Source organism: Sminthopsis crassicaudata, chromosome 4, assembly GCF_048593235.1.
Source record: "Sminthopsis crassicaudata isolate SCR6 chromosome 4, ASM4859323v1, whole genome shotgun sequence".
In the NCBI taxonomy this organism is placed as follows: Eukaryota; Metazoa; Chordata; class Mammalia; order Dasyuromorphia; family Dasyuridae; genus Sminthopsis; species Sminthopsis crassicaudata.
The window spans coordinates 420,051,982-420,074,115 of NC_133620.1; the positions used below are offsets into that span (position 1 = coordinate 420,051,982).

Consider the following 22,134-nt stretch of genomic DNA (forward strand, 5'->3'; position numbering starts at 1 on the left):
AGAACAATAATATTCCTCAACATTCACATACCATAACTTATTTAGTCATTCTCCAACTGATGAGCATCTACTCAATTTCCAGTTCCTTGCCTTAACATTTGTTTTTAAAATTTTGAGTTCCAGAGTCTTTCTTTTCTTCCCTCCTAATTCCTCTAATCACACTGAAAAGGCAAGAAATTCAATATAGGTTAAATATGTGTAGTTATGCAAAACATTTTTATAATAGTTATGTTATGAAAGAAAACATACACCTAAAAAACCAAAAAAAAAAAAAAAATCAACAACAACAAAAAAAAAAAAAAAAACAAAATCTAGGTCCTTCAGTGTGTTGGGCAAATTTAGAAATTTATAAGTTGATTGTGACCCATGCATGTGCACAAATACCCACATATAGCACCTGGAAGTATTATAGGAAACTATAAAGTGAAGATCATGTTTTATTAGACAACTATAAGAAGTCATTTGATATAAAAATAAATGGTTCTCTAATATTTAAAAATATTTACGAATCTTTATATTTGTTTATTGTATGAGGGAAAGTTAAAGATGTGGTTTCACTAGAAAATATCTTTAATTTATGATGAGAAGGTGATTGGATAATAGACACTTTATGATTATTTAGGGATCTTGATCTTGGTATTATCTGTTCAATAATTCCATCAGCAAATAAATTAGTTCTTGAAGATATTTTGCAAAAGTATTACGCCAAAAAAAAAACATATTACGCCAATGATTTTTGCTTTTCCAAATTTCTTTGATAATGAAAATTGGAAGAGTATGTGGAGATGAGTGGCTATAGTAGGCAACTATAGTAAAAGAATGATTCACTTCGAAAATGTTTACATTTCACTTTGAGCAATGGACATGAATTGAGACCCTAAACTAGGCTCCTAAGCTCCCTAAGCTAGTAATGAAAAAGACTATTTCCATATTGGAAAATAAATTTCTTTGCCTAAAGGAATACCTCTGGCTGAAAACTTGTTAAACAATGTCTATGTAATGTTTCCGTTGTACCTCTATGTAATCTTGTAATTAAATGAGGTTAGGGTTATCTTGGTAAATAAAATCTAAAACATAAACAAATCAAATATTGTGTATTTTTTTCAAAGTATACTTCAACCTGTACCAATTCTTTCTCTGGATTTTTCATCATAAGTCCTTCAGAGTTATCTTGAATAATGCATTGTATTGCTGAGAAATGCTAGGTCATTCACAGCTGATCATATTACAATACTGCTGTTATTTTCTAAATAGTACATTCACTTTTAATCAGCTCATGGAAAGTTTTCCTGTTTTTTTCTGAGAGCGTTCTGCTCATCATTTCTTATAGCACACAGTATCAACAGTATTCCATCATAATCATATACCTCAGTTTATTCAATCATTCTCCAATGATGAGCATCCACTTAATTTTCAATTTTTGCTCCCAGATAAGAGGGACTACAGATATTTTTGTATATATGAGTCCTTTTCCTTTTTGTTTTATTTTTAAAATCTCTTTTGGTATATAGACCTAGTCATGGTATTGATTGTAACGTGCTCTCCTGGCGGTTACAATTACTAGCTTAATAACTGGTAGCGCACTCAAGAACAACCACGTGTAATCTTAAAAGCCTTTATTATAACTACTCACATAATGCCCTAACTGATGCCCTGACTTGTTGGTTCCCAAGTGAACACCTGGTCAGAAGACCCATGTGTTCACTACCAAAACCCTTACCTCTTTTGGCTATCCATCTTGGCTTGGCCACCCAGGCTGGGGAGCCAGGGTGAAGAGCGCCAGATTAAAGAGGACCGCCTGCTGCCTGCAGTGGGCTTACATAGGGCCTGTGAGGTCACACACACAGCCAATCAGCGAGAGAGTCACCCATTACGAAGCTATCTCAATATGGCCAGGATCCCGCCCAAGGGCAGTCCTAATATCCACAGAAATTACTTCCGGGCCTCAATCTCCCGATGCACTGTGGCACCCATTTAAAGGCCCCTTACAAATGATCAAAGATCAAAAGAGTATGCATATTTTTATAGCTCCTGGGGAATAGTTCCAAATTGCTCTATTAAATGGTTGAATCAGTTCACAACTCTAACAAGACTATATTATTGTCTCCTTCCCTCCCCCTCCCCCACATTCCCTTCAATTTATGTCATTTTCCTTTTCTGTCCTTTTAGCCAATCTAATAGTTTTGAGGTAGTACTTCAAATTGTTTTAATTTGCATTTCTCCAATCAATAGTGAGCATTTTCCAAAAATGTTGACTATTTCACGTGAAAACTCCTTCATATCTTTTGATCATTTATCAATTGGGGAATGGCTTTTATTATAATTTTATTGTTTTCTTTATGTTTAAGAAATGAAGCCTTTATCACAGAAACTTGTATTAATTTTTCCCCACAGTTACTAATTTCCTCATTTTTTTTATCATCCTCCTCCCCCCCTTATTCCCCTTTCTTTCTATTGCTGGCATGCTAGTATGCTAATGCTCCTCCTCACTTAGGGACTGCAACCTGGATATGATTATGGGTAAGTCTGTTGAACTTTACAACTGAGTCCTACCTCAGTGTTAGCAAAGAGACCCCTGAAATTTCCTTCTGATCAGTTGTTTAATCCCCTTACTGTCTGTGGGCTGAAAGCTCTGGAAGCAGTTTCTGCTGCTGTCGATTCAGTGGCTCCTAATGAATACCCCTGGTTTGATGAGGCAGTGGGGAGGATAGAGATCGTTTGGAGCTGGGATAGACTGTGTTGATGCAATCTGCTCTGCTCTGGACTTTGTTCTATTCTCACCCTAGTGAGAGTAACGTAACCTTTCAAGATGTCTCTAGCATCTGTGCACTGAAAACTCTGGAAACTGCTACTACTATACTGATTCAGTTGCTCTGGGAACTATTCCTGATCTGCAACAGTCGGATTGGTACTGGGGCAACCTGTGTTAAATTGTGTTCCACCCTAATCCAGGTTCAACAGAATCCAATATTGCAGTTTATAAGAAAAGTGGGAAGGGATTTCAGAAGAGCAAACTAAAGATTATGAGACACATTTATTTAATTTAGGACTACTGCTTTTGAGTGGGGCATATTACAGGAGCCAAATGGTTTAGAACAGTAAGCATTCTGAACAGAGATTTCTTTTTACTTAAACTTTATTTTAGGACCTTGTAAGAACTTATAGTGTTCTGTATATTCTCTGTATATGTGTGTTCATGGCAATAAGTTATGTATTCATTTATGTGTGTGAGAGTGGCCAGAGTTGTAGCAGCCATTCACCAGCCACATCCTAATGTTAATATGTAAGGAGGGTTTCGATCTTCATTTGTTCATGGTACTTGTGTGTTTCTCCTTAGACAGCCTGAAGACTCTATTCTTTTGGGGACTCGCCACATTGGTGTCTAGATCTATTAATATGTAAGGAGGGTTTCGATCTTCATTTGTTTTTCGTGATATTTATGTGCTTTTCCTTAGACACTCTGGAGACTGTATTCTTGGGGGTTCACTACATTGATGTCTGGATCTGGAGCAAACAGTGGATTGGTTTGAGGGGCAGCTAAGAACCCAAACTCAAGCAATCCTCTGTTTTCAGATTCCCAGGTTCCCATGTGGTAGGAGTTACCAGTATATGTCAACAGTATATGTCAACTATGTTCTATGTGTTTGGTAATACATAACTAAGTTTGAAATGCCTTAGCATTTGCCCCCAGAGATTTTAGATCTTAGAGACAAGAAGTTGAATTTGATGACTTACTTATACACTTGCACTGTGACCCTGGAAAAGTTATTTAACTTCTAACAAACTCATTTTTCTAATCTTTAAAATGAGGATAATAAGAGTACTTGTCTCACACAATTGTGAGGATCAAATGAAATAATATATATTTTGCCAGTCTTAAAGGATATAAATGTCATCTCTCATCATTATCAATACAGTTTTATTAGAATGAAATTTCAAATTCTTTAAGGGTACTGAATTTTACTGGTTCCAACTCACCTCCCAAGTTGGAATCCTTTGCCACTCTACTCAATTTTTCTTTCATTAAAAAAAAAAAAAGAGTTCCCCTTTTCTTTTCATCAACATAGCATTTTGTGATTGAATTTGTGCCTGCATTTGGAGTCAAAAGAACCTGGTATGAATTTTGACTCTGCCATTTTTGGACTCTGTTATCTTGGGCAAGTCACTTAAACTCTGGCATTTCAGTATCCTCATCTAAAATCATCAGACCCACCAGCTGGACTGTCTTTATCTTCCTTATTTAAGGATACATTAGAGAGTGACACTCCTTTCTTAAAAAGTCCATGACAGTTAAAAGTGAGAGAGATCCTTGATTAATAGGAAGATGATAAATATTGTGGTGCAGGTCCTACCCCTTACTGCTCTCATTTCATCTAGAAACTAGGGGTTTGGACATAAATGGCCTTTAATGTCCCTTTTTTTCTATTCTAGATAAGGAGATAATAGCTTAATGGTTTCAAAAACGTATTGTGGTTTATCAGACATTGAAGAATGAAAATATTAAAGAGGCCTACCTGCTAGCCTCCTTGTTCTTCCTCCTTTCTCTTAAACAAGTAGATTTTAGAGATTTCTGCACATTTAGAAATATTTAGAAGTGCATATGCTACTTTAGGGAAAAAATTGTGTAGAGGTTGGAAGATGGAGTAGTGAAGATGGATAGAGCATTGGACTTGGAGTTTCTGAGATCTAAGTTCAAAGTCTGCCTCTAACACCAGCTATGTAATACTGAACAATTCACTTAAGCTTTCTCTGCTCTTTCCTCATCTGTAAATAGGGATGATAATGACATCTATCTCACAGGACTATTATGAAGATCAAATAATAATTGTAAAGTGTTTTGCACTATATAAATCCTTTGCATCTAGCAAATCTTTTACTCAGTAGCGAGGATTAGAAAAAAAAAGAACAAGAAAAGAATGTATGACCAGATTGTTAAAAGAGTAAAATAAAACACTAATTTTATAAGTAAAACAATTATAATGAACTTTCTAGGGTACCCAGATCATGCTACACATGTTACATGTGATTTATACTCTTCACTTGTTGATCCATCAACATTGGACTGGTTTTAGCCCTATGGTAGTTCAGAACCTCCCAACTCAAGCAATTTCCCCATCATTAGACTCTCATTGATAGGTGCATAGTTTTAAAAATTAGGTTTGAAATGCCTTAACATTTCATATACTCCGGAGGTTATGGGTCTTGAAGACAAGAAGATCTGAGTATGATGACTTATTCAGACACTTCTTATGATCCTAGATAAGTGTGGTTCTCTGCTCTTTTAATCTTTCCAAATGCAACTGGAACCATTCAATACCAAACCCAAATAATTTGGGAGGTCATGTAGGAAGGTGGAAAAAACCTTGAATTTGAAGTCAGAAAACTTAGATTTAAATCTTAATTTTGCTTCTTGATAGGAGTGTGATTTCTGGTAAATTACTTAAATACTCAGGATTTCAATTTCCTCACCTGTTAAATAAAAAAAAAATTGTACCCAATGGTCACCAAGGATACCTTATTATCATAATATAATTTCCTTTAAATGATAAGATGGTAATATCCTACTCCAGTTATTACTTTAAAAAGTGTCATTAAGTTAAGTACTTTTCTCTCAACAATTATATAAAATATGTAGAATATTATCAGTGGTCTCAAATTGAGAAAACTTGGAATTAGATAGATGGTAATTTGACTAAGGACCAGATAATTATTAGTAATGAACCCATAGCTTTGATTTTCCTATGGTGTATGTATGTCTAGGAGTGAAAATATTTGGGACAAAGATTATGGATGTCCTAATTATATTTTTTAAAAAGCAGTCTTTTTGGAATAGTTGGATCAATTCATAGTTCCATCAAACAGTGTTTTATGTTCCTATCTTTAGACAACCGTTTCATCACTCATTGTTTCCATAATTTGTCTCTTGGTCAGTTAGTTGGATGTGACATGAAACCTGAGATTCATTTTGATTTGTTTGTCTTATTAGTTATATGGGAAAATCTTTTATGTGCATATTAATAGTTTGCAATTTGTCATTGTAGAATTATCCATTAATATCTATCCAACCACTTATCCACTTATATGACGAAACTTTTAGACAGTTCTTCATGAAATCCTACAACAAGCAATATTTTACAGGTAGAGATTGAATAAGATGGCCATATGGCTTTTAAGATTTGTTCTAAGAAAATTAAAAGAAACTATTTATATAGATATCTGTGTTAGAATTTTTAAATTAGAAAGAGTATGATCTTTTCATTCAATTCATATATGTTCAATTCTGGGAAAATATCAGATTTGGATCAAAAACATTAAATAAGAGTAAATTTTTGGCAAAAAAAAATACAAGATTGAATAGTTTACATACTAAAGCATTTATTAATTAGTATGTAATATTCTCAATTGACATTAACTGTTATTTTTCTTTTGTGAATGAAAGATCTTAAAAATAAGGTCTGATCCAAATTAAATAACAGATGGATTAATATTGTCAGCATAAATTAAAGTTCCAGATGCTTGGTATATCTAATATTCTCTGAAAAAGAAAACATTAAGTCCTAAAAGGTTATTTGTGGTTATGGTCCTGGGAAATTTTACAGACTATTTTCACCTGTTGAATTTTGCCTTACTTGTAATCTTTTTCAGAATACAAATAAGTCTGTGTTCCAAGAACTATCCATTCAAATTAATATTTGCTAGTTTGTTTTTTATAGGAGTATAAATAGTTGCTGAAAAGAGTACTATCTACTTCAAAGCAAAATGAGGCTCTTGCTGTTGCTTTCAGTCCTTGGGGTCTGCTGGGCACAGTATGATCCCCATACTGTACCTGGTCGAACATCTATTGTCCACTTATTTGAATGGCGCTGGGATGACATTGCTCTCGAATGTGAGCGTTACCTAGCTCCCAATGGCTTCGGGGGTGTTCAGGTATGTGCACTTCAAAATTTATTTGATGTTCATGTTCTAGGCACAAAAATAACTTTAATTTATACTTGTAAGTACAACGAAAAGAGAATAAAATGAAGGGGTTGTCCCAAAAGATCTTGAGGTAATCCTGCAGTTGTAACAAGTAGGCTGTGCAGTGTATAGAGTCTGGGACCTGAAATCATGAAGTCCTGAGTTCAAATACATCTCAGACACTAAGTGTGTGATTATGGGCAAATTCTTTAACCTCTGTGTGCCTCAGTCCCTCATCTGTAGAATGGGGATAATAACAGTGGCTTTTATTATATTACCTACTTCCTGTGATTGTTGTGATAATAAGAGTTAATATTTGTGAAGTGATTTGCAAACTTTATAAAGTATTTATAAATGTTATCTATCATTATTAATTACCATCTTAACAAACAGAGGCAAATTCACTGGTAGTTGTTCTGTCATGTCTGACTCTTTATGACCCCAATTTTTTTTGGGGGGAATACAAAGATATTGGAGTAGTTTACTATTTCCTTTTTTAGCTCTTTTTACTGAGGCAGAGTTAAGTGACTTGACCAGGTTCATGTAGCTTATAAGTGTCTGAGGCCACATTTTAACTCAGGGAAGTGAGTTTTCCTGACTTCAAGTCCAATGCTTTATCTACTATGCCAACTAACTACCCTAAAAGCACTGGACCAAGTGTTAAAGGATCTGAGTTTAAATCTTTATTTTGCTGCTTACTGCCTTTGTAAGGTTGGTCCAAGTCAGTTTGAAGCTTTATGTTTTAGATTTCTTATCTGTGGGTAATTGTATACTATGGCTTTTCTAAATCTATGATTACAAGTTAATGAATATAAAAGGACTTTTCAAGACAGTTATAGTGCAAAAAAAAAAAAAAAAAAGGATTTCTATCTAAATAAACTCTTGTTTAAATCTAATACTATATGATAATTCATTATGTCAGTGGATTTTGAAACATTTATAAAGATAGCACAAAATATGATCTATGTGTTACTAACCCTTTACTCTTCCTAAAATGTAGATCTCACCTCCAAATGAGAATGTAGTGATCAATAACCCTTCAAGACCTTGGTGGGAAAGATACCAGCCAGTTAGCTACAAGATATGCACACGGTCTGGAAATGAAGATGAATTTAGAGACATGGTGAAGAGATGCAACAATGTTGGAGTAAGTGGATAACCACTTTAAGTGGTTCTTTAAGTCAAGGGTTTTTATTCTCGGGCCCACAAATACCCAAGAGGTCTCTTGATTAATTTCAGTGGGTCCATGAACTTGGATATCATAAAATTGCACCAAACTGTAACTGAAATTTAGAATTTCCTTTGGTTCTTTAAAATGTCATTCAGAGAAAGGGTCATTGGTTTCATTATTTAAAGGATCAGTAATCAACATAAAGAACCCCTATTCCATGGTTCAAGAGATTACATTGTTAACTTTCCCTTTCCCACGCATGCTCCCTCCATCTAAATTGTGAATATTGTGATGGTATTTTGATGTCCCTGTGATCTCATGCTATTGGAGATTTCCTCCATCAGAACAGATTTGTAACTTTTCCACCCAGTAAAAACTAATTCTCTGTCTATCTCTGTCTCTGTCTCTCTCTGTCTCTGTCCCTGTTTCTCTCTCATTTCTTCTCTTTTTCTGTCTCTGTCTTTCTTCTCTCTCTGTCCTCCCTCTCTCTCTGTCTCTCCATCTCTCTGTCTCTCTTTCTTCTCTCTCTGTCTCTGTCTCTCCTTTCTCTCCTATCTCTGTCTCTGTCTCTTTTTCTTCCTCCTCCTTCTCTTCCTCCTCCTCCTCCTCTCTCTCTCTCCTCTCTCTCTTTCTCTTTCTAATTCAGTTAGTAGCTATCATTTTTTGGAATTCATTTATTTACCAGAGAGAATGTAGTAGATTTGGCCTGTGCTTTCCTGAGAGAAAAATGTTAATTAAACTTAAAAAAATGAATAATTTCAAAGACTACCTCTGTTCTAAACTAAAACTAGATTTTGCTCATCATTGAACTTCAGTCCTTGAAGTTTAATTCACTGCACTCATTATTCACCAGAAGTCATAATCTAACTCTTGGTGATTAACTTGTATTTCATGTACAGAAGAGATAGCAAAGGGGTTATATTATAAGTTTTTTTACTTTGAAAGCTTTTGCTCTCATAACCAATTTGTTGATAGACATTTTGATAGGCTATTATTATATTTTATATTTATATTACATATATACATATTTAAAATATTTTAAAGAGCCTCTTAGAGGCTCTCTCCAATGGACAGCAAATATGCTTAAGCACTCATAATCAATTTAGTCAGTTTAGCTAAACTGATTAAATGAAATAACTGACTTTTAAAAAAATTATCCAAAATGGATAGATTGGTTGTGTGTGGTTATAAGGATATTCTCACCCAAGACAAACAAAAGATGTTTAATCTGTTCTCTTGGAAAATAGTTCTGGGGAAAAAAAGTAGTAACTTTTGAAAAGGTGATTATTAGCTCCTTGAAATTAGAGTTGTTTGGTTTTCTGTTTGCATTTCCAGTGCCTTGCCTTGAAGTGTACCCTGCAGGAATATTTGTTATGTTATAACTGGAAGGAAGAAGAATATATTAAGTTAGGTTCATTGCCTAAATAAATGTTCAAGATTCTGCTGCTAAAAGAAATCATGGGTCCTGTCAAGCGTTATAGTACCTGTCATCTCCTTGACAGCTGGTGGCTCACAGAGCTGGACCTGGAGTCAGAGAGACTTATATCAAAGTCTGGCTTCAGACAATTACTAGATGTATAACCTTGGACTAATCACTTACTCTTGTTTGCCTCAGTTTTCTCATCTGTAATATGGGACTGATAATAACATCTACCTCCTTGGTTTGTTGTGAGAATCCAATGAGAGAATAAATTGTATAGGGCTTAGCTCAATGCTTGGGACATAATAACTGCTATATAATTGTTAGCTTGGTATATTATTATTATCCTATTAGTTTTATTTAGTTGTATATCTCCTGTTTGTTTCATTCTTCTGAGTTCAATGTGGGTCTTTTACAAGAGACAACATAATATAATAGACTTACAATCAGATTTGTTCTTAAACCCTGATTGTTATCTTCTAACCAGATGATGGTGGGCAGATCACTTATCCTGCTGGGATTTAGTTTCCTTGTCTATAAAATAAAGATAATACTGTTTACCCTGTCTTGTTTGAAAGGATCAAATAGTACTAATTGTTAGGCCTAATACAAATACAAATTGTTACTCTTGTGAGTGCATAATGTAGGGAGATTGTGACATCCCTCTTTTCCCCTTTGTTATAATAAAATAAAATAAAAAAATAGCTAAGCAAAACCATCTGACACAGTGGTTCTGGTGGAATGCCCAAAGCACCCTTCATAGGTTAAAATTCGTCATTCAATTCCTCAGTCTCTAGCTTTGCTTCAGAAGTGACAATTTTGTTTGTACCTTTATAGTCATTGTAAATATTCTCTTCTTATTTCTGTTTACTTTACCCTTGAATAATTCACACCCTATTTATATACAATTAGTGACCATTGGTTTTAGGACTAGTCTGGATTATTTAATGTGCAGAAACTAAAGACAGAATTTCATGGCTTAATTATATGAGATTAGGAAGATAGATTTATAAATTAAGTGAAATAGAATTGTCAAATTGCATTAACATTCATTATAATTCATTAAATAATGAAGAGAAGTAGCTAGTATCCTGAAGTAGAAGGAGTGCAGTACATTGACTCAAAAAATGAGAGCTCAAGTCCTTTCAGTGGCTTTCTGTCTGTCAAGTTTCAAACACCAACCTTGGTTTTTGCAGGTGCGCATTTATGTTGATGCTGTAGTTAATCATATGTGTGGGAATGGTGTGAGTTCTGGAACAAGTAGCACCTGTGGAAGTTACTTCAATCCTGGATCAAGAGACTTTCCTGATGTTCCATATTCTGCCTGGGATTTTAATGATGGTAAATGTAAAAGCTACAGTGGGGATGTTGAAAACTACAATGACATTTATCAGGTAAATTTTTCATGGTAATTAACCACATATGATTTATCTGAACCCCATTTTTGTTACCAGCCCTATCTTATTTACATAATCCATGTTCCCAGCTATCCTTTTCTTTTCTGTGGTTTATGTACATAGATATCAATGTCCTCTTCTCCTGGATTCCATTGTGTTAATCTCTTATTTGGTCTTCCTGCTTCCCATCTCTCTAGTATTTAATCCATATTCTATATAGCTCCCAAATTGATATTTCTAAATCACAAGTCTGACCATGTCACTCATTCAAGTCATCTCTGTGGCTCCCTATTACTTACTGATCAAATACAAATCTTTCTTTTGGCCTTTAAAGCCCTTTCCCTTTTGCTCCAGTTTATCATTACAAACTGATTGCATATTCCTCACCCTCACCTACTCTATGTTCCAGCCATACTGACCTGTTTGCTATACCCTGTATATGACATTTTCTTTCCAATCACTGCCTTTGTCTGAGATGCTCTCTTTCTTAATTCCACATCTTGAAGTTTCTAGTTGCCTTCCAAATTTAGCTCAGGCATTATCTCTTATACAAGTTATTATCTGGTCCCTCCAGTTTTTAGTGTTTTCAAACCCACTCCCTTCCTCCAATAAATTTTCATGTACTTTTATATGTACATTTTTTGTTTACCCCAGTAGAATATTAATTCCTTGAGGACTATTGTGTTTTGGTAACACAATACCTCACATATAGAAATTCATAAAAAATATTTATTGGATGGAACTGTATCCAAAGGGCTATCAAACTGTGCATAGCCTTTGATCCAGCAGTGTCTTTACTGGGTCTGCATCCCAAAGAGATCATAGAAGAGGGAAAGGGACTCACATATGCAAAAATGTTTGCAGCAGTTCTTTTTATAATGGCGAGGAAGTGAAAAATAAATGAATGCTCATCAGTTGGAGAATGGCTGAATAAGTTATGGAATATAAATGTTATGGAATATTATTCTTCTATAAGAAATGATGAGCAGGATGATATCAGAAAGACCTGGAGAGACTTACATGAACTGATATTAAGTGAAGTGAGTAAAATCAAGACAATACAGCAACAAGATTATGTGATAATTAACTCTGATAGATGTGGCTATGTTCAAAAATGAGGTGATTCAGACAGTTCCAATGATCTTGTGTTGCAGAGAGTATTCTACATCCAGAAAGAGGATTATAGGGACTGAATGTGGATCACAACATAGCATTTTCATCTTTTTTATTGTTGTTTACTTGCTTTTTTTCTTTCTCGTTTTTTTTCTTTTTGATTTTTCTTATGCATCATGATAAATATGGAAATATGTTTAGAAGAATTACACACATTAAATCTATATTGAATTGATTGATGTCTAGGGGAGGGGATGAGGGGAACGAGGGAGAAAAATTTGGAACACAAGATTTGGCAAGGATGAATGTTGAAAACTATCTTTACATATAATTTGAAAATAAAAAGCTAAAAAAATATTTATTGGGGGCAGCTAGGTGGCACAGTAAATAGAGCACTGCCCTGGAGTTGGGAGGACCTGAGATCAGAGTCAGCCTCAGACATTTACTAGTTATGTGACCCTGGACCAGTCACTTAACCCCAATTGTCTCAAAGAAAGCAAAGAAAGAATTGGACTTCATAGTATAAAGAACTCCCTAGAAGAATTGCAACCCTCTGTGTTTTGGAGGAATTCCCTAAAGGACACAAGTTATACAACTTACTCAGAGGTAGGATTTGAACATAGTCTTTTTTTTTTTTTCCCCTTCTGATTTCAAGCCCAGATCACTATCCACAATACCAAGCTGCCTCCAGGTCCACATGAAATTATAGGATCATAAGATCTAGAATTGAAAGGAACTACTTTGACCATGTAATTCAACCTTCTTATATTATAAATGAGACAAATAAGGCCCAGGGAGGAGAAATAGCTTGCCCAAGAGCATACAAATGGTAAGCATTAGAAGCAGAATTTGAACCTAGTTCTTCTGATCTGGAGTCAGGATTCTTTTCTCTATCACACTAAAGAAAACTAATTTTAAGGTTATTCTAGCCAAACATGCTTACATTGTGCCTCAGGTGTTTAAAATGAGCACTTCCAAATCTGGAAGCAAAAGATGTTGCTGCCCATGTATCACATCTATCATCGTTTGTACAGGTTAGAGATTGTCGTTTGGTTGGGCTTCTTGATCTTGCCCTGGAGAAAGATTATGTGCGTTCCAAGATTGCTGAGTATATGAACCACCTGATTGACATTGGTGTAGCAGGATTCAGAATTGATGCTTCCAAACATATGTGGCCTGGAGACATGAAGGCATTTCTGGATAAGCTGAAGAACTTAAACACAAGCTGGTTCCCTGAAGGAGCCAGACCATTCATTTACCAGGAGGTATAATATAAAATGTGTGTAAAAGCTGGGAACAGAAGTTGAGTGACAGCATATACATGCAATAATTTTATTTATTGTGAAAAAATGATAATTTTTATTAAATATGTGTTTTCTATAGGCTGTCTCAATTATGAACTAATCTTTATTATAAAGTCCTAGATTGGGTCAGCATTTTCACAGGGTAAAATATTAATTGCCTAGATAATTTGATGCTTTTAAATAGCATCCCTACAGAATGAAAAAATTCAAATCATCTCTTAAAATAAAATTAATTTGAATGTTTTAATAGCATGGAGCACTAGAATTGTTGGCATAAAATGCTAATGTGATGATTAAATTTTTGGAGTTTCTATGCTAAATCATATTCTTTTTCTTATTTCTAACAGGTAATTGATCTAGGTGGTGAGGCAATTAAAAGCAGTGACTACTTTGGAAATGGTCGGGTTACAGAATTCAAATATGGTGCAAAACTGGGCACAGTTCTACGCAAGTGGAATGGAGAAAAGATGGCTTATTTAAAGTAAATGAAAAGGGGGGGTTCACCCTTGCACTACTATTCAATGAATTTTTCTTGAATGTGTAACAAAGTTTTAGGCGTTTATTTGTATGTTCACACTATTAATTAGGATAATTCTACATTGATATCAATTAAGGCATTTTTATTACAAATAGATGTCAGTTCAAAAAGATGTACTTTCGGAACCCTAAGACAGAATCACTAGGTTTTAATTCAGTCATGATAAGATGAAACTCTATTTGGCTGCTTATTATTATTATGATGTACTAAAATCACATGAATATGAGCATTTAAAAATCACTGTAGTACAAAAATAACGTGTTGGAGGCTTAGAAGTGACATTAATATAGATTCTTCAGTATTCTTTTCTTATACAAAGTCTCACACAGAGTACATAAATACTACATGAGCATCTAATATATATATATATATATATATATATAGAGAGAGAGAGAGAGAGAGAGAGAGAGAGAGAGAGAGAGAAGAGAGAGAGAGAGAGAGAGAAAGAGAGAGAGAGAGAGAGAGAGAAGAGAGAGAGAGAGAGAGAGAGAGAGAGAGAGAGAGAGAGAGAAGAGAGAGAGAGAGAGAGGAGAGAGAGAGAAAGAGAGAGAGAGAGAGAGAGAGAGAGAGAGAACCCAAGGGTTCAATTATCTCTGGAATATTAGAGCTGAAAGAAACCTGAGGAATCAAACTCATTTTATTGATATGGAAATTAATAGCGAGAGTGATAAGGTTACTCATTGGAGGTTAAATTGTTAGCAAATGGTTAATTCAGAATTTGATCCCACTTCTTCTGATTCTCAGTTCAGTTCTCTTTGTAGTATACTATGGATATTCTGGATTAAGTTTCCTGTTTATTTAAAGAGTGCCCTACAGGGAGATAAGACCAGGAGAGCCTGCCTATGATTCTTAATTAAAACACTCCTATTTTTTTGTCAGAAACTGGGAGAAGGTTGGGCCTTCATGCTTCAAACAGAGCACTTGTCTTTGTGGATAATCATGACAATCAGAGGGTCATGGAGCTGGAGGAGCTTCCATTCTCACTTTCTGGACTCCAGGTAGTTGGTAGAGTTCTCATCCTTTTTTCTCTAAATTTTTTCCAATTCTCCAAAAATTTTCTCCAAATTGTTCTTCTTTCATTGATGACCATGTTTTATAACTTCCAGATTGTACAAAATGGGAGTTGGATTTATGCTTGCTCATCCTTATGGATTTACACGAGTGAGTCAAGCTTCAGGTGGCCAAGATATTTTGTAAATGGAAAGGTATTTTAAATTTCAACATTTAGAAAATGACTACTACATAAATAATCTTGTAATGGAAAAGTTATTGGAAAGATTTGTTGATTACAAAAGAAATAAAATCATTGATACTCATGTCTATGTTTGACAAATTAAGGATATTAATGATTGGGTTGGACCACCCAATGAAAATGGAATGATTAAGCGAGTAACTATCAATCCAGATACTACTTGTGGCAATGATGGGTTTGTGAACATCGATGGCGTCAAATAAGGTAGGAAAGCAAAGTTGTACTAGCCTGATAATATTCTTTAACAACTAATATATAAATATCCCAAAATTTTTAATGCAGCATTAATCTTTAATATTTAAACTCCACTAAGACTTTATGTCTCTAATGCAACTGTTTACATAACCACAGAGACACACAAACATATATTCTCACAAAGAAGAGGAAAGAATACTAAAATTAATACATTTATTAATATTTTGTATATTTTGCTTACAGGAACATGTTATTTTCCGTAATGTAGTTGATGGCCAACCTTTTACAAATTGGTGGGATAATGGAAGTAACCAGGTAGCTTTTGGTAGAGGGAATAGAGGATTCATCATATTTAACAATGATGACTGGTAAGTAGCAGTGAATTTTTTAAAAGTTCTTTTAAATATATTCTTGACTGATCTGATGCTTTTATTGATATTCTAAAGGATACTATTCTAGGGTTAGATAGGTGCTGCCAAGTAAAGAAAGGAAAAAGAAGGAAAGATGATAGAAAGGGAGAGAGAAAAAAATTCTCTAAATCAAGTCTTCTTGAAGAACATGCTTAAGTCATTTTTTAAAAATGCAGTTGGACTTAAGAGACTTGCCCAGGATCCCACAGCTAGTGAGTGCTGTGTCTGAGATCAATTTAAACTCAGCTCTTCCTGAATCCAGAGCTGGTGCTATATCCACTATGTCATCTAGTTGTCCCTCAGATTATTTTTAACTTGGAGGAATTCCTCTTTTAGCCTTTCTATATAATTCACATATTTGAAAACAACAAACGGAGTGTTATTAAGAAAGATCTCACTATCCATCTTCAAAATTCTGCTTTGTTGCTCTTTGTTCTTGAAATCTATCAAAAGAACTCCCATGATTTTAACAGGTTTTAGCTTCATATTTGTTCTTAAATTTTTGAAATTATCTAGCTTATATTAGCTTTATTGATCCCTATTGTTTTTATATCATAGTCATTTTTTAATATTCCCATCCTGTAGGGCCATCACTCATATCAACAACAACCACCACAAAAATCACAATACATAACTAAGGAAAAAAAAAACTGCATCAATGACCAGTACAAGTGAATGTATTGAATTGTAGATGCAGCATTATATACAGTGGTTCCTCACTTCTCTACATAGACATGGGAAATGTGTTCTTTTCATTGATGACCATGCTTTATAACTTCTAGATTGTACAATTGTACAATGCGTTATTTCCCAGACCTAGACTGCTTGTTAAAGTTGTTCATAGTGTGTCTTGCTTTTAGAGTATTTACATGATTATAATAATTGTATTTATAATAATTACAATAAATATATAGTTTATTATTTCCTCATTCTATATAACTTCACTGGGTTTCTCCTGTTTTTCAAAATTCCTCGTACATGTCATTTCTTATGGCATTTTCCCCAGTGTATGTGAATTTACTTTGTTTTCAGTTTTTTTGCTACCACAAAAGTGCTTCCATGAATATTTTGACATATATGAAATATTTCTTTTTGGTTTTTGACCTTTTTTTGATCCATTTTTTTAAAAAACTGAGTAAGTTTGGCTAAATAATTAAAAAAAAACCCTTCCAGTTCTAATTTATTATTATCAGTGGAAAAACTATTTATAATGCTGACAAGAAATCCAAGATCCTTGTGATATTCCAGTTGTGCTCTTTTAGGAAGATAACAAGTTTGTTGAACAGGTAGCAAATATTGAGGGAACAAGGATGCATTTTTGTCATCATCATCATCGTCATCATCATCATTATCATCATCATCATCATCATCATCATCATCATCATCATCCTGCTAATAGTAACTTTGATAACTGACATATCACATACATTATCTTATTAGAATAGAGGAAAAGGGAGGGAATCAAAAGAAATGAATGTAGGAATAGCTTTTACAAATTATACAAAATAAGGAGAGACAAAAAAGGAAATGGTAATGATTAGTATAGTAGTTGTGATAATACCAGGTAGAGTTGAAAAGTTCTATATTTTAGTTAATTTTTAAATTTTGGGAAATATATCCCAAGTAAAAAAGATCTTCTAATTTCTCACACTCTTGTTAAGAGTGAATAAGTTGTCAGCACCAATTTACAAAGGGCATATAAAGTTTTTGTGATCTTGTGGCTAACTGGTTATACCTTAGCATTTTAGATCCTTTAACGGACCTATATTAATGAACCTGCCATATTGACAACTGAGTTTTCCACCTTCAACACTTAGTCTTTTAGTCTGCTTATTGAAATGACAGAAGGATAAATTCAACCAAGTGTACTATTGCCTTGTCAAAAATTGTAGCTTTTTGTCTTTCATATTAATACATGGCCAGCGACATCAAAGTACAATTTCACCGGGTAACTTTAGAGCTCAATCATTGAAGCACCAAAGACTTGTTTTTTTAGCCATTCAATCCAAAATATTTTTTACTTCCTCAAGAAAAAGGCTAAAAATGATCAAATTTAAATTATAGATCCTTCTTGAATGGAAGGAACAAGTTCATAGATTTGAAATGTTCCCATTTATCAAAAAGATCATAATGAAAATCTTTTATAGATACACATTTTGTGAAGTTTCCACTCTTGTTCAAATCTTCATCTTCAAAAATTCACCACCAGCTAAGAAATCCTGTCCTATCGTTAAATTTTTTGGTCCATTTGAAGACTGTCCAAATTCATTTATAGGACATATTAATAATAATCATCTAGGGTAGCCACATTTGTTTGTTTTTAGAAACACATTTCTCATTATTGTTTTATAATGGTAGTTTGTCTTTTGTTTTACAGGGAATTATCAGTAACTCTACAAACTGGTCTTCCTGCTGGAACCTACTGTGATGTCATTTCTGGAGATAAAATTGATAACAAGTGTACAGGAATTAAAATCTATGTTTCTGGTGATGGTCGTGCTCACTTCAATATTAAGAACACTGCTGAAGATCCATTTATTGCCATCCATGTGGATTCTAAACTGAATTACTAGCATTTCCAGAAACAATAAATAAAAATAAATACCATATTGGTCAATACTCTCTTCTTAGATACAAAATTATATTAATTTTTTTTAAAAATTCTCTACTGTATGATGTAAAAATATTATCAAAGTAAACCTAACATCTTGACATTTAAAACATATTTTAATGTAATAATTAGAATGTAATGATTATTTCCTCTATCAGAGTCAATTAAAAGTGACATGGAAAGAATAGCAAAACTACTTGTGTGTTTATTATGAATCCTGTGTTATTGTTTGCATTTCAAAAACATAGGATTTTATTTTGTTTTATTTCATGTACTTCATTAGTGGGGCAAAATACATCAGATTTATTCCTATTTTCACTAGAAAGGAACATTATTACAATAATCAACAGGCAGAATGGTTCTTTTGATGAAACAGTATATAGGCATCTCAAATAGAATTGTAAAGGTTATCTAATCCAAATAAATCCTTACTCAATGTGAATTTTTCCCAAGTATTCTTTCAGCTTCTGCTTATTTCTTTCAGTAATATTTTAGATGTCATTCCATATTTGACTCATGTAAATTTAATAACTATCTCTTCATGTCTATATCTAACTCAATAATAATAGCTCATATTATTTAATGCTTTAAGATTTGCAAAAGACACTATAATTTTTATCCTTACAAGAGCCTTTTGACTTAGTATTATTATCTCCATTTTATAGATAAGGAAACTGATACAAAGAGAGATAAAATGACTTGTCCAGTCACCCAATTAGTAATTTTGTAAAGTCAAATTGGAATTCATTCCTTCTTGATTTTAAGTCCAGAACTCTACCCATAGTCCCACCCAATTGCCTCATACATACAGAGAATAGTCAAAAATATCACAAAATATATTCCTCAAATGTGACATCTCAATTGAAGGATGGCTGAATGAGTGGTGATATATGAATATGATGGAATATAAGAAGTGAGCTATAAGAAATAATAGATGACTTCAAAAAGATGTAGAAAGACATGAATTGACAGACATCCTTTAGTTTCCAAGTTTTTGCTATAACCACAAAAAACTACTTTAACTATTTTTATAGCTAAAGGATCTTTTCTTCTTCTTCTTCTTTTTTTTTTTTTTTTTTTTTTTTTGATACAGGTCTAGAAATGATATAACTGGATCAAAGGACATGGACTATTTAGAAGCTTTTGTATTTATTTCCAAATTTATTTATAGAATGATTATGCTCATTCACAGGTTTACCAATAATACATCAATATATCTGTTTTCCCATAGCTCCTCAAGCATTTATTATAATTTTCTTTTTTTGTCATCTTTGCTACTCTGATGGGTATGAGGTAGAATCTTAGAATTCTTTCAATTTTCATTTTCTAATTTGGGAGCAATTTGAATTTTTCCATATAATTATAGCTAGTATCTTTTCTATTGAGACATGTCTTCATATCTTCAGATATAATATATGTCTTCAATATATTCAATTGAATAATGATTGTTTTTCTTTGATTTGAATCAATTTCTTGTATATATCAGAAAAGAGACCTTTATCAGAGTATGTTGCTGCAAAGATTTTCCCCAGTTGTTTCCTTTTTAATTTTTGCTATATTTAGGTTTGTTTGTGAATATATATATATAAAATATATATATGTAAATATATATATGCATTTATATACATGTAAACTTATTCAATCTTCTCTATTCCTTATTTGGTCATGAACTCATGTGAAAGAAACAAAGATCAAGAATCTCCTGAAAAATCAGCAAGAGAAATGGCAATGAAGGGGACCTAGCCATGCCATATTTCAAAAACTAAAAAGTAGCAGTTATTAAAATGATTTGATATTTGATAATTTGTGATTTTCTCATATCAATTTTTGTCCCTAATTAAATGATTAGCCTTTTGCTGAGAAGTTAAAAGTTGTTTTTCCTCATTTACACAGAGATTACAGATTTTTGTCTAAGGACAGGAACCAGTCCCTTGGTGCAACTGTCAGGTAGATTACAGGTGGTTTGTGGGTATATTTAAGACAAAGATTTGTCATGGGGCAGAGTTACTTAATGAACCACGTTGATAAATATATGATCTTTTGTGATATTAAGGGGAAAAATGCCACTGGGAATACTTCAACAAAAATAGAATTATTGTAAATAACAAAAATTCACAGAAAATTTTTGTCATTGTCTATGTGGCTTGACTAAATGTACCTCTTTGATTTGAGGGAAATTCTAAGAAATTAGTGAACCTATAATAAAAATCTAGATTTCAGAGGGACTGTAGGGACCAACTCTTTTCTCATTTCACAGATGAATAAACCAAGAACTAAAGAGATAAAGGTAACTTCCACGTTCACTCAGAGAATGGAAAACATGACTAAAATTGTATTCTCACTTCCATGTTCTGTCCATTGTACCACCTTGTCTTTCTTGGTTTAGATTGAACCTCAGGTTTGTTTTTTGTTTTTGTTGCTTTTTGCTTTTCTATTTTATAGGAACAACAAAATTTCTAAGTATAACAAATGACATTTCCATTTTGGCATAAAAAAGGAGGTGGAAGGAAAAAATTTATAGAAAAACAACTTAAGAGCTCGAATTAAAAAGAAATAAAACAATAACTTCTATTTTTAACTGAAAGAAAAAGTGGTTTGAAGATAAGACCTTTAAAGGTCTTTCATCAGAAATTGAACAGATGGGCAAATACACAATCTGTTTGTTTTATTTGCCCTTTACCCTCGAATGTAAACTTTAGGAGAAAAACAAAAAGATTGAATATGGCACAGGACCACTGATACAATTTGTTTTTAAGTAGAAATGGATTTATAGAAGAGCTTCAGATACAAAGTGCACTAGACTCAGATTGGGATGAGAAGTGGAATTGCCCCTCTTCCTCCCCCCCCCACCTAAGAATTGCAAATTCATCATATGCAATGTACTTTATATTATTTGACATTTTTAGGGACATTTTATGTTTCACATTCTCATTTCCTGCTACTTTAGTTTAATGGCCTTGACTTTTGGTACGGTATTATGCTACACATAAGAAAGCCATCTGTCATTCCTTCCCTTACTACGCACACAGCCCATGTTTTGAAATCTCTAAGAGATATTGGATATTAGAACTAGACAGGAATTTTTTTTATTAATAGCTTTTTATTTTCAAAATGCTTGTAAAGAGTTTCCAACATTCACCCTTGCAAAATCTTGTGTTTCAAATTTTTCTCCTTCCTTTCCTCCCATTCTTTTCCCCTAATAACAAGTAATCTAATAAATAACAAATAATCTAATAAACATGCTCAATTCTTCTATACATATTTTTTACATTTCTCATGCTGCACAAGGAAAATCAAACCAAAAAGAGAACATGAGAAAGAAAAAAACAAACAATAAAAAGATGAAAATACTATGTTGTGATCCATACTCAGTCCCTACAGTCTTCTCTCTGTATACAGAGGCTCTCTCCATCACAGGTTTATTGGAATTGGCACGAATCACCTGATTGTTGAAAAGAATCCAGTCCATCAGAGATGATCATCATATAATCTTGTTGTTGCTGTATACAGTGATCTCTTGGTTCTACTCAATTCACTTAGCATTAGTTCATGTAACTCTCTCCAGGCTTCTCTAAAATTAGCCTGTTGTTCATTTCTTATAGCATAATAGTTTTCCATAACAGTTATATAACATAACTTATATCCCCAACTGATGGGTATCAACTCAACTGGAAGGGAATTTGAAATAGATCTATTAGCTTAAATTTCCATAGAGCCCCCCTAGAGAAAGTTCCTCTTTTTTCTCTTCTCCTCTATTCCCACCTCA

The 22,134-nt window shown here is 33.5% G+C and overlaps 1 pseudogene; it reads left to right on the forward strand.

Moving 5' to 3' along the window:
• The window catches only part of LOC141539711 (pancreatic alpha-amylase-like), a 35,615-nt pseudogene extending 17,060 nt beyond the window's left edge, over positions 1-18,555 (forward strand).
• Positions 18,556-22,134: the final 3,579 nt, after the last annotated feature.